At 43.8% G+C, this 13,356-nt stretch overlaps 1 long non-coding RNA gene and 1 other non-coding gene across 2 annotated transcripts in view; one reads left to right on the forward strand and one right to left on the reverse strand.

Moving 5' to 3' along the window:
• The window catches only part of LOC145554029 (uncharacterized), a 217,841-nt gene that overhangs the window by 167,486 nt on the left and 36,999 nt on the right, over positions 1-13,356 (reverse strand). The window lies entirely within an intron of this gene.
• On the forward strand, positions 1,073-1,191 carry LOC145554433 (5S ribosomal RNA). The gene has a single exon (XR_014090394.1). It is a non-coding gene; the product is annotated as a 5S ribosomal RNA (ribosomal RNA).

Below are 13,356 nucleotides of genomic sequence, written 5' to 3' on the forward strand. Positions count from 1 at the left end.
GGTCAGAGCAGCAGAATATTTTCCTCTCTTCTTCCTCCAACATGGTCAGACATGGCACATTAAACTGAGCCATGTCTGCTGGTGGCAGCAGCAGCTAAACAAGATTTACAGAGGAGAGGAAGCTGCATCAGCTGCTGCAGTTCTACTATCAGTCCACTAGATGGAGACATGGAGCAACATTTACATTCACTGATTCAACCTGAACAACAGGAAGGATTTTAGTTCACAATCATTAAACTCTACAAGTGAAGAAGATTTACTATTTAATAATCTGACTGAATCAAACACATTTTAACAATGTTTTATTTTGAAAGGGAGCAACAGGAAACTGTTGATTCTGACTTTAATGGTGGAGACAAGAATTTGATACCAGGAAACAAAAATATGAAGCAGTTTGTTCACAGATGAAAACAGAGAAACATCAGCTGTTCATCATGTTGTTTGATTCCAGTTCATCAGTAATCTAATAATCCTGTAGATTAACTTTCAAAAGGAAGAGAGATTAAACTTTGAGTTTAAATCAGAAGTGAACATTTTCTCCAAACATCAGAGAGAAGAAACAAGCAGGAAAGTTTCTGAAGACAAAGTTCAAGAAGGAAACAAAGAAAACTTACAGTTTGTTCAAAAAATCCAAAGAAATGAAGAAGAACATCAGAACAACAGACTGGGGTCACGACCCGGTTGGATGGTAGGACGGTCCAGGTAGCAGACGAACCTCTGGCTATGGATCCACCCGGATCAACATGATCACATCGGCTTCTGGACGAGACGACATCAACGAAATCATGACACAAAAATACTTCCATACACTTTAAAAGTGACCTGAAAATGTTTGGGTCGGTCTGTGGGTAGACCCAACAGTCCGACCCAAACATTTTTTAAGTAATGAACATAAAAAATATTCATTACATTTTTTATTTAAAATCCTTCTTAGGTAATGTTCAGTTCAGAATGAGATGTTTTTAGAGCCTCTTCTCAACCCTGTTGTGAAATATATATATATATATATATATATATATATATATATATATATATATATATATATATATATATATATATATATATATATGTGGCTTACGGCCACACTACCTTGAGAACGTCCGATCTCGTCTGATCTCGGAAGCTTAGCAGGGTCGGGCCTGGTTAGTACTTGGATGGGAGACCGCCTGGGAATACCAGGTGCCGTAAGCCTGAAGCTGACTGTATAGCTCAATAGGTAAGTCACCAGTCTTCCACCCGGGAGACCCGGGTTCGAGGCCAGGCTGGGGGCTGGGGCAAACGGTTACAACGGTGACATTGAGCTGTCAGTGTGGGTCCTTAGGCAAGACCCTTGGAGCTATATATCCTACCTCATACCATGAGAGACACAAATAAGCATGACATGCCGGCTCAGACGTCGCCCGGTCAAACAAGGTCTGCGTCAGGTGCTGGGGGACCAGAGCACCCTGATGAAAAGTGGGCTACTGGAACAAGACGGAAATGGGCGAGAGATGAAAACATGGATCTGTTGGAATGCTACTACTCAAGTAATCCTAGTCAGAGGGGCTACATGCAAAGACTGTGGGAGGAATGGTTAGCTCGACATCCCCAGTCAACACTAACTGCCAAACACCTAGTAGCTCAGTGTTCCAACATCCGCAAACGGCAACTGCTGTCACAACTGGAGATTGACGAGGTACGACACAAGTGCTACGGGAAGGAGCCAGGATGCCAGGTCAGAAGGGAGTCAACTACAACTCCCCGCCCAGAGACTGGGTATGTAGCCCCAGTAATGAACGAACCATCTGAGCTGAACGAGGCAGCGACTGACCTGAGAGAGAGAATCATGGCCCGAATGAACACCAGACGACCCCGACGCCAATTACAACGGCTGAGTGAAGTACCATCAGAAAGTCTCATTGAAGATGTGAATGCAGCATTGAGAACGATCCCTAACACCACCATAACAGAAACCAATGAGCTGATATACAACTCAGCATCAGTGATCCTTGAGATGCTTGGTTATAAGAGCAACCATGAGACCCAATACCCACCATGGAAAAGACGGTTAGAGGCTAAGATCAAGATAACAAGGAGGGAAGTGAGTCAACTGTCCGAGCTCCAAAGGGGTGCAATGAAAAGATCAGTACCCAAGAAGTACAGCCAGATGCCCATACCTGAAGCACTCGAAACTGCCAAACAAAGGCTCCAAGCCTTGGCCAGCCGCCTAAAGAGATACACGAGAGAGAATGAAGCCAGGAGGATTAACCGGCTCTTCGCCACCCAACCAGCTAAAGTGTACTCTCAATGGCAGGGTAATAACAACAGAGCAGACCCACCCAGGCTGGAGACTGAACAATACTGGAAAGGCATATGGGAAAGGGAGGCGTCCCACAACAGCAATGCACAGTGGCTAACCTCTCTACGAGAGGACCACAGCAACCTCCCGGAACAAGCCCCGGTAACCATCACTGTGGCAGATGTCCAAGACAGAGTCTCGAGTATGAAAAACTGGACAGCACCAGGACCTGACATGATCCATGCCTACTGGCTTAAGAAACTCACTGCCCTCCATGAGCGACTGGCAGCTCAACTGAACCAGCTGCTACAAAATGGGACTCACCCTGAATGGTTAACTGAAGGGCGCACAATCCTGATACAGAAGGAACCCTCGAAGGGTTCAGTCCCATCCAACTATCGGCCAATAACCTGTCTCTCTACAACATGGAAGCTCATGTCAGGCATCATAGCGGCTAAGATAAGCGGGCACATGGATAAATACATGAGCAAGGCACAGAAGGGCATAGGCATAAATAGCAGAGGAGCCAAACACCAACTCCTTGTAGACCACACAGTCGCCCGAGACTGCAAAACCCGACACACCAACCTGTGTACCGCTTGGATTGATTACAAGAAAGCCTATGACTCAATGCCACACACTTGGATCATTGAATGCTTAGAGATGTACAACATCAATAGGACTCTAAGAGCCTTCATTGCAAACTCGATGGGGCTGTGGAAAACCACCCTTGAAGCCAACTGCAAACCACTTGCACAAGTGTCCATCAAATGTGGCATATACCAAGGAGATGCTCTGTCCCCACTGCTGTTCTGCATAGGACTGAACCCTCTCAGCCAAATCATCAACAAGACTGGCTACGGATACCGACTCAAGAATGGGGCCACGATCAGTCACCTCCTCTACATGGATGACATCAAGCTGTACGCCAAGAGCGAGCGAGACATCGACTCACTGATCCACACCACCAGGATCTACAGCACTGACATTGGGATGTCATTCGGACTAGAGAAGTGTGGTCGGATGGTTACAAAGAGAGGGAAGGTCGCCCACACAGAAGGGGTCTCACTCCCAGAAGGAACAATAGCAGACATAGAGCACAGCTACAAGTACCTGGGAATACCACAAGCAAATGGCAACCTCGATGAGGTCACAAGGAAAGGAGCCACAGCCAAATACCTCCAACGAATAAGGCAAGTCCTGAGAAGCCAGCTCAATGGCAAGAACAAGATCCGTGCAATAAACAGCTATGCCTTACCAGTAATCAGATACCCTGCCGGAATAATTACCTGGCCAATGGAAGAGATGAAGGCCACGGATGTTAAGACTAGGAAGCTACTAACCATGCATGGAGGATTCCACCCCAAATCCAGCACCCTGAGACTGTACACGAGCCGTAAGGAAGGAGGCAGAGGACTAGTGAGTGTGAGAGCCACTGTCCAGGATGAAACATCCAAGATCCATAAATACATCAAGGACAAAGCCTCAACAGACGATGTGCTCAGCGAATGTCTCAGGCAATGGGGAACAGAAGACAAGGTGCTGGAAGTACCATCATGGGAGGACAAGCCCTACATGGGATGTACCACCGACAAATAACTGAAGTGGCTGATGTCAGGAAAACCTACCAATGGCTGGAGAAAGCTGGACTCAAGGACAGCACAGAGGCTCTCATCCTGGCCGCCCAGGAACAGGCCCTAAACACCAGAGCAATAGAGGCTCAGATCTACCACACCAGACAAGACCCCAGGTGTAGGTTGTGCAAGGAGGCCCCTGAGACAGTCCAGCACATAATAGCAGGGTGCAAGATGCTGGCAGGGAAAGCGTACATGGAACGACATAACCAAGTGGCGGGCATAGTGTACAGGAACATCTGTGCAGAATATGGACTGGAAGCCCCGAGATCAAAGTGGGGAACACCCCCAAAAGTGGTGGAGAATGACCGAGCTAAGATCCTGTGGGACTTCCAGATCCAGACAGACAAGATGGTGATGGCGAACCAACCGGACATTGTGGTGGTGGATAAAGAACAGAGGAAAGCCGTTGTGGTGGATGTAGCAATACCAAGTGACTACAACATCAGAAAAAAGGAGCATGAGAAATTGGAGAAATACCAGGGCCTCAGGGAGGAACTGGAAAAGACCTGGAAGGTGAAGACCACAGTGGTGCCTGTGGTCATCGGGGCCCTCGGGGCAGTCACCCCCAAACTGGAGCAGTGGCTTAAACAGATCCCAGGAACAACATCAGACATCTCAGTCCAGAAATGTGCAGTTCTAGGCACAGCCAAGATACTGCGCAGAACCCTCAAGCTCCCAGGCCTCTGGTAGAGGACCCGAGCTCAGAGGATGAAACAGACCACCCGCAGAGGGTGAGAAGGGAATTTTTTTTATATATATATATATATATATATATATATATATATATATATAATTAATAACAATAAAAATAGTAAATATTTTTTGATTAATTATAATTAATTATGATTATGTATAATTGATAATTATTTATTATATTATAATATAATATAATATAATATAATATAATATAATATAATATAATATAATATAATATAATATAATATAATATAATATAATACCCATCCATAATAAAGTGCAGTAAATCTTATTGGGCTGTGGGAGGAAGCCGGAGCGCCCAGAGAGAACCCACATATGAACCTGGAGAAGCAGAAAATCCCATGCAGACAGAACCAGGCTGGGATTCAAACCCAGGACTTTCTTACTGCAAGGCAGCAGTGGTACCAACTGATCCACTGTGCAGCCCTGATGTTTTATTCACAAAATGAATGTTTTATTCACACCAAAGGAGAATTTAGAGACTAATCAACCCAACAATGATGAATTTAGATTGTAGCAGGAAGCCGGAGGACCCGGAGAGAAACCTGCAAACAGGATATTAACTTTTTATAGTTTATTCACAAGATTCAATGTTTCCTGCTCCTCTCCAAAACCAGCTTGGTTGTTTTTGAGAGGAGTGGCAGCATAAATCGTTAGCTAGGATTCTCTGCAGCGTGTGGTGTTTCTCTTCATGTGTTTGATTTTCATGATGAATCTCCTTCTTGTACACGTCGTCTTCAGAACGCTTTAAAAACTGCCAACAATTTCTGAGACTGTTGGGAAACTTGTACAGAGGTTGTTCTCTGTCGTTGTCATGAGGCTCCCATCTTTACGGCAGCTGTAATCACAAAATAATCATTTTGTTCTAGAAAGTCACAGAAAACTTCACCATCTGGATCAGTTTTTCTGTAGGGAACACAGTAAAAGCTGGTCCCAGAGTTTCTCCTCATCTGTCTTCTTCCTCCGACGGTGAGCCACCCCGTCCGGGGTAGTTCTTCTTTTTAGCACTGTTCAGAACCTGGGCCCTAAGTCTGTCGTCTTCCTCTGATGGTGAGCCACCCCGTCTGGGGTGGTTCTTATTTTGTGAACCATTCAGAACCTGTCCCAAAGTTTTTCCTCAGAAGAGGTTGAGCCACCCCGTCCTGAGTGGTTCTTCGTTTGTAAACAGTTCAGAACCAGGGCCAAAAGTCTGTCTTCTTCCTCCGACGGTGAGCCACCCCGTCCGGGGTGGTCCTTCATCTGTGAACCGTTCAGAACCAGGGCCCAAAGTCTGTCTTCTTCTTCTGACGGTGAGCCACCCCGTCCGGGGTGGTTCATACTTTGTAAACAGTTCAGAACCTGGGCCAAAAGTCTGTCTTCTTCTTCTGACGGTGAGCCACCCCGTCCGGGGTGGTTCATACTTTGTAAACTGTTCAGAACCTGGGCCAAAAGTCTGTCTTCTTCTTCTGACGGTGAGCCACCCCGTCCGGGGTGGTTCATACTTTGTAAACAGTTCAGAACCTGGGCCAAAAGTCTGTCTTCTTCTTCTGACGGTGAGCCACCCCGTCCGGGGTGGTTCATACTTTGTAAACAGTTCAGAACCTGGGCCAAAAGTCTGTCTTCTTCCTCCGACGGTGAGCCACCCCGTCCGGGGTGGTCCTTCATCTGTGAACCGTTCAGAACCTGGGCCAAAAGTCTGTCTTCTTCTTCTGACGGTGAGCCACCCCGTCCGGGGTGGTTCATACTTTGTAAACTGTTTAGAACCTGGGCCAAAAGTCTGTCTTCTTCTTCTGACGGTGAGCCACCCCGTCCGGGGTGGTTCATACTTTGTGAACTGTTCAGAACCTGGGCCCAAAGTCTGTCTTCTTCTTCTGACGGTGAGCCACCCCGTACAGGATGGTTCTTTTGTGCACCTTTCAGAACCTGGTCCCAAAGTCTGTCTTCTTCCTCCGATGGTGAGCCACCCCGTCCTGGGTGGTTCTTCTTTCGTGCACCGTTAAGAACCTGGGCCCAAAGTCTGTCTTCAGAAGAAGATGTCCAACCACCCCATGCTGGGTGGTTGAGTCTATCCTGATCCTTCGAGTGATCTGTATTGTCCGCGGTCGTTTTGTTTTTGGGAACAGTCCCTCCCAAAAACAGCTTGGAAGCTGTGACGTTCCCTGAAACCTCTCCAGCTGGGTCGGTTTGATCAGTTCGACTCTCTGCAGTCCTGTTTTGTAAAGTCTCTGTAGACTCAGGATCTGCCGCCTGTTCTACATAAACGTTCCCAGCCGGGTCAGCTTGTGGTTTGGGACGGGATGGAAGTCCATCCCAGAACCAATCTCTCTCATCCTCCCCAACCGGGTCAGCTTGTGTTTGGGGACGGGATGGAAGTCCGTCCCAGAACCAATCTTTCTCATCCTCCCCAGCCGGGTCAGGTTGTGCTTCGGGACGGGATGGAAATCCGTCCAAGAACAAATCTCTATCTTCATCCCCTGCCGGGTCAGGTTGTACTTTGGGACGGGATGGAAGTCCGTCCCAGAACCAATCTTTCTCTTCGTTGTCCTGAGTGGTCCTTTCGTCCAATTCGTCTCCGCTCCTTTCGTCCGATTCGTCTCCTGGGAAGAAATGATCAAAAACCTTCCTCATTCCTTTTGTCACCAGATACCCAACGCCTAAGCCGAGTGATAAAACAAAAGGGTATGGCATCTTCAAAAAATTAAAATACTCACTAGACAGAAACTAATCTTAGAGAAGCGTTTGGATTCTGGCTGATGTGTTGAGATTCCAGCATTCAAAGCCTCTGAATGTCTTTGATCTGCTGTGATGAATATGATGTAATCTATGACCTCATCAGTGAGCTCGCTGTAGTTCTGGAGCAAGGTCTTGCTTCTGATCGTTGCTATGGAAACGATCAGATCAGTTCTGCCCGATTCAAACTGCAATATTAACTAAATATTTAATAAGTAACATATTTTTTCATTTATTTAACATGAAGAGATTAACAATAGATTTAGAGTTTGGTTTTCTTTACCTGCTGCGATATAATTTTATTTTTTTTCCCTTTATTATTTTGGTTCTGGCAGGAAATTGTTCAGATTTTATAAACCTTTGCAAAACAAAATTTTCTCTTATCTGTAACGCTCAATTTTTATATATTTTTGTACTATCTTGTTCAGAAATTCACACACCTCCAGACCTGGATGAACCGTTAGGATGGATTGTTGGTTGGATGAACAGTTGGATGGATTGTTGGTTGGATGAACAGTTGGATGGTTTGTTGGTTGGATGAACAGTTGGTTGGATTAGTCAACTGGAGGAGATGAAGACGTGCTGCACAGACTTTGTGTCACTGATTTTACAATCATTGTAATAGTTGGTGTTAAATTCTGATGATTTTTAAAATGAGCTATTTATATTTAGCTTCTGCTTGTTTTCTTTTTTAAAGTGTTTCAAACATTTAGGCTGTGATTCGACACCAAACTGATTCATCTAATTGGTGATTTTAGTGCAAAAATAAATTCTCCATGACAACCATCTTGAAAAATAAAGCAACTTTGGGTAAGTATGAGTTAAACTGGTCCAAATGTGTATGATTTGACAACAAAAATATCCATCTATAATAAATATTAGCAAAGGGAACCAATTAAGGTGACAGTTTTTGCTGAAACCTTGAATTATCTGCTCGAATGTTAATTATTCTCCACAAGATGGCGCCAGATGTTGACCAACAACCAGAGCCCGTTAACTGTTAGGATATTATGACTTATATCTTTGAAAATTGTTTGTATACGAAACTTAAGATCATGGAATCTGACAACAGCTTCTTATTATTGCAAGGGATGAAATTTACCTGCTCTGACACCAAGTTATGGTCTGTGGGAAAATGTATTGGAAAAATTTTATAATTTATTAGTTTTGCCTCAAAAATGAACTTTTGATGTTACAAAATAAATAGCAATCTTTGCTTTCATCAACCTATAACACATTTCTCATCATTTTTCTTCAGTTCAGTCCTTCGGGAAAACTGTAACATTTCTTAATACAATTCAGTTGATTTATAAAACACTAATTTACAATAGGTCAGTGCAGCAATTTAAATGTATTCGTAATAAAAAGTTAAGTTATCTGAGTTAAAAATGCAGCTTGCATCATGTCATTGACCTGTTATTGACTTGACTTGTTTATATGCTTCCCCCCTGTTCAAATTATTATGGTTGTAGAATTTAAACTGAGGTAACACTGAGCAATACATTTTTGGGTAAATAGTGTGAAAAAGAGGAGATATTAAATAGATGCTAACATAAATGGCTTCAAATGCATCAGTTGCTGAAAATGAATCAAACTCATGTAATGATTCTCTGCAACACTTTGAGTCACCAAGCTTTATGCGTTTCAAACCCTTAGTATTTGATCAGTTTGATTTGAGAAGAGCCAATGACATTTTTATTACAGAAACATAAAATGTACTCATCTTTAAGATGACTAGAACAAGACTCACTGCGTACACTGATGGCGATGAGTTCAGCCAAAAGTAAAACATTCAGGATTCCCAAAGCCACACAGAGGCAGAGCCTCTCTCTGCTCGAACCTTAACAAAAACCGTAACAAAATGTAATTAAATACAGTGTAGATTTCTTTGTAACTTTATTTGTACCTGTGTGTGGCAGGAAGAAGGTGGAGGCTGCACCTGCTGGCGGGGTGATTGCAAGTGAGCCAATTGCGCCAGAGGGCGCTCAGTATGAGCTGCAGACTGACACTTGTTGTTTGCTGTTGGCACGTTGCGCGCCACGCTTCCGTGTTGAGCTGTCTTTTTGCCGAGTACAGAAACGTACGGGCGTATTTACCTCCACATTTGATCGTGAGTGGAGTGGTTCCTGCAATAAGTGCCGACATTTGTGAGCGTTCCCATTTGGGTGCAAGTGAGGAGAGCTGGCCTGATCAGAATCTCAAGTGATCGCCACACATTTAACGCTGCTGCTTTGCCCGGACTGAGTCACCGCTTACTTAGTGGTGAAGAGAGACCGGTGTGTGGGACACGCTCCCCCCACCCCAAAGACCAGAGCAAGGAGCGGCTGCGCGCTCTGTTTCGGGCTGGATTGATCGTTTTGCCGTGCCTGTGGAGCACAGGGACTCTTCACTATTTTATTTACACTCATATTTTTATATATCTCTTTTATTGCCTGTATTTTAGCAATTTGTTTTTATTTTATTTTCCTTAGAGCAATGGTCCCCAACCCCCGGTCCGTGGACCAATTGGTACCGGGCCGCGCAAGAAATAATTACATATTTCCGTTTTATATATTATTTGAGTCTGGATGATCTTTTATTTTTGAAAATCCTTTAACCGGATTCTCGGTTACTTGCGCGCCAACATTGAGCCTACAAGCAGCAAAATGATTAAGAAACAGATCAGATGTCTTTGGAAAGTTTCTTTGCAAACAGGAAAAGGCCCAGAGAAGAGACAGGAGAATGGATTTATCCTGGACCGGTAGGTGAGTCCCACATTACAAGCCCGCTCTGCGTAACATGCGGCGACCGGCTGCGAATGAGGCAATAAGCTGCTTCGCCACATAGAGACCAAGCAGGCTTTGGATATAAGTAACACTTCGGATGTTATTGTCTCTCATCACTCCCTGATGGGACCGTCTTGTTGCAGAGAAACAAGCTCAGGGCTCCCGTTAGTCATTATTGTGAGTTAAAATTTTCACGAAAGTAAAATGTTCGTTTTTGTGGCGCATCTGTACCTTAATTTGAAGGGATATGTAAACATTACCATAGCGACCAGAGTCAGAGCGTTTGGGCTGCTGTTGAGAGGAGATGAGTAGAACTTGTGAGCCTTAAGTCTGGTTTAGACGGAAAGATTTAAGAATTGTCGGCCGACTCTCCAAATGTCTGTAACCACAGAGCTGAAAAAAGTCCAACAGGTTCGATTGATTCTTGTCTCTAAGGCAGGAGCAACACGAACAAATTCCAGTCACGAACATTGCAATGATAATTCAGTAAAACTCCCAAGATATCAAACGGGAATTTAGAGTAACCAAACACGGATGATGATGTAGTGATAGTTTTTGGAGTCATTTTAAGAGATAAAAGACGTAACAAAAAGAAAAGGCGGTGGATGAAAGACGAAGGGAGCAGACGCTCTATTTGCTGCACTATGATTTGGAGGTGAATATGTTTTTTCATAGTTAACATTTTTAACTGAATAAACATAATAATGACCTTTAGATTTAATAATAAACATTTCCACATATCTCCGATGTCCACCGGACTCAGTTGCGCGATGTGTCTGCTGTTTGGGATTCCCCTCTGTTCTTACGTCACCACTCTTTCTGATTGGCTACCTGTCACATTCAACAGGTTGTATTCTCGTTCCCAGTCAGGGAAAACCCACAGGCTGCGATAAAAGGGCCAAGACAACCCAAATTGGGCATATTCAGTATTTAGTGGAAACACCAACATGCAGAAACCTTATCTGACAGTTATCACCCTTCACCCACCCCCCACTCCCTGGGCCGCAGCAAAATTTCCAAGTCTTTACCGGTCCGCAGTAATAAAAAGGTTGGGGACCACTGCCTTAGAAGACCGCCGGTGGTACGCTCGGACCTGGATGCGGCGTCCCTTTTTGGTGTGATTGTGCAGTGACACAAACAGGTGGAGGGCATTTCAAAGAGTGAGTGACTTCACAGGTGTATGTTTTGATTTCTTTGCTTTGAAGCCTACCATCCACGACCTGGTCTTACCCACCGGTAAGCCTAGTTGGATTTATTTTGTGTATTTTCTTTTTTGTTTATGTACAGGTATTTTTATTTTGTGATAAATTATTATTGACTTGAAACCTGTCTCCTGCTGATTGCAAAACCGGACCCGTGTCCTTTCATTAATTCCTGGGTCATAACCCCAGGTGGCGTTGTTGGCAACAAACAAAACTAATTGTATGGTCCAAACCCCTGAATGCCACATATTGCTTAAGGACGAGGAAGAAGAGTAGATTTGATTAAATGTTTCTGCTGTGTTTTCTGTGAAAGTGCATTTTGTGATAATAGCTAATGGATAAAGAACTGACAAAGATAACAGCAAAGTGGTCCGACAGGGTGACATCAGTTACAGAGACATTGGAAATATTGACATCCTTACTGATAACCAGGTCCAGTGTGTGTCCATAAGTGTGTGTTGCTTGTTTGACATGTTGTCTTAAACCAAATCTCTAATATATTAAGGAGTTTTTTTGTCCCTTGGTCTTGGGGGTTGTCAACATTGGGCATATTCAGTATTTAGTGGGAACACCAACATGCAGAAGCCTTATCTGAAATCACCAACAATTATTAAACAATTATAATCAATGCATATGAAAGACATAAGCTCATTCAAGTCCATAAAGAATCCTTCTACATATGTTGGAGTTTTGTATAAAGTTAGTGTCAAAGTTCGTTTGTGGCCTTTTACGTCAATTCCAAGATACTCAAAAGGCGTGAAATTACCCAAAGAGAGTTTACTACATTTTATGGTATTCTTAAATATTGAAGCCACGCCTCCACCTTTTTTGTGTTTTCTATTCTCACTTAAAAAATTGTATGCAGGAGGCGCTGATTCAATTAGTAGGATTGGATCATTGTTGTCCTTCAACCATGTTTCTGTCAGAAATAAAACATCAATATTATGCTCGGTAATGAAATCATTAATTAATAGAGCTTTAGCACAGAGAGATCTGGTGTTTAAAAGAGCCAGTTTAGTGACTTGGAGGCTAAAAGTTCTTCAGTCTGAGGTTCCTTTAGGCAGGGGATCAGTCTGAGGTTTGAATTAAGACCGCTGCTTTTTGTGTTTTTGTTTTTTGTAACTTTTCTTGTTGTGATCCGGACAGGTAATGTCCTGTTTTGCTGTGCCGGGGGGCCAGACACATTCTGGAGGAAGACAGTTGTAAAGATAATATCTGGACCCCGGTCTCAGACCTCAGAAATGCAGAGTTCTGGATCCTCAGGAAGGTCAAAGGCAGGTGGCTTAGATGAAGTGAGGTCTGCTATGTTAGCACTAAGGAGAGTCGTGCCGAGGCGAACCTTTTTGATCCATTCCATCTGTAAATTTGAGAAACTCTGGTCCGGAAGACATTTCTTCAAAGGTATCTTGTGAAAGCAGTGAATGAGTGTAGGAGCAGAGAGAGAGGGGGAAGAAGAAGGGAGGAGGAAGGGGAAGAGAGGGGGAAAGATAAAGAAGGGGGGAAGGAGGAGGGTAAACATTCATTCTGTCCCCAGTCGATGTTTTATCAGTTTGTTTTGGGACAATTTGCTTCTGATAAGCGGAGGGCTCAATCCTAGTCAGACATCCTTGAGCCTGTTCTTCTGAAGCGATGGTCACATTGTTGTTCTTGTTGACAAAATGAAAGATGTTTTCAGTGAGCAGCCTTATTCCGTGTTTGTTAAGATTGCATCTGCCTCTTGCAAAGAGGTGAAAGCGCTGCCAGTAGATCCAGAGGTTATGGATGAAGGTCACTGACCTGGCAGAGCAGGTTTTAATCTGCCATTTGTTTATCATGTCCAGCCTGGAATGTTTTTCGTCTAACCATTGAGGTGATGGAATTGGACCACAGAAATAACTTTGTTTTCAATTTTCCAATAGTGTTCAGAGGAATATTAAAGTCCTTTTTCAGAATCTCAGATTTTTGCTTTGCCAGATTGTTGGCTCCAACATGCACAAATAAAGTCTCCATGTTTGGCTGATCAGTGGTTAGAGAGAGCACTTTGTGAGTCAAATCAGATACAGTGTCAC

The sequence above is a fragment of the Poecilia reticulata genome, chromosome 12, assembly GCF_904066995.2.
Source record: "Poecilia reticulata chromosome 12, P_reticulata-male-v2, whole genome shotgun sequence".
Classification (NCBI taxonomy): domain Eukaryota; kingdom Metazoa; phylum Chordata; class Actinopteri; order Cyprinodontiformes; family Poeciliidae; genus Poecilia; species Poecilia reticulata.